The sequence below is a fragment of the Hyaena hyaena genome, unplaced genomic scaffold (assembly GCF_003009895.1).
Source record: "Hyaena hyaena isolate Hyena2069 unplaced genomic scaffold, ASM300989v1 scaffold_91, whole genome shotgun sequence".
NCBI lineage: Eukaryota > Metazoa > Chordata > Mammalia > Carnivora > Hyaenidae > Hyaena > Hyaena hyaena.
Window position 1 is genome coordinate 3,805,631 of NW_024080725.1, and position 820 is coordinate 3,806,450.

An 820-nucleotide genomic window follows, 5' to 3' on the forward strand; every position below is an offset into this window, starting at 1 on the left:
AGTTAGTCTAACGGAAGCAAAAGCCCATGATTTCCCTTCCACCTGACCTGGGAGACACTCTAAGGCCTCATCCCCACCCTCTCTGCTGTCTGCAGTCTCTGGCTGGCATCCGTGGTTCTGCAGGTCGCCTCCCCTGCCCAATGCAGTATGTATCCCCAAACCTTCTCTCAAAAGAGAATCTTATAAAATGGAAAGAATTCTTGGAAAACATGTAAGGTGTATGCTTATCGGGAGTACTGTCGTGTGCTTGCTTCAATAGCACACATACACTAAAATTGGAATGATACAGAGAAGACTGGTGTGGCCCCTGCACAGGGATGGCACACAGATTCGTGAGAATATTGTTGTAACAGTGAACAATTATCTACTGTTCTACAGATTATAAATAATAAGATTCTGTGCATGTCTTGGATTTGGACTATGCTTTAAATTTAACGCTTAGTTTTCTACCACTGTATCTGCAGGCCACATCTCACATCTGGCCCATTTGCACACATGCTGTCTCATATATTCCTTATAATTATTGCAAGAGGTGGTTATATTTACTATCTCCATTCTTGTGAAGGGGAAACTGTGACAAGCTAGGTGGTGAATGTACTGGTGACACTGAGATTTAAGTATAACTTAGTTAAATAGTTTCTTAGGCCAAGAGCTTTGTATTGTTGCTTGTCTGGATCAGTACAGATTTCTTCCTCTGCGGCAACTACTGACAACCATACAAATGAAGGCTTTGGTGCTGGGGCTGGCAAAGAGAAGGGGGAGCATTTCAGAGTTCAGTTCATAGCTGAACAAGGGCCCGGGGGCCTGAGGAAGCAGCCTC

General features: G+C 44.1%; 1 non-coding gene across 1 annotated transcript; it reads left to right on the forward strand.

Moving 5' to 3' along the window:
• Positions 1-241: 241 nt before the first annotated feature.
• Positions 242-346, forward strand: LOC120233586. The gene has a single exon (XR_005528859.1). It is a non-coding gene; the product is annotated as a U6 spliceosomal RNA (small nuclear RNA).
• Positions 347-820: the final 474 nt, after the last annotated feature.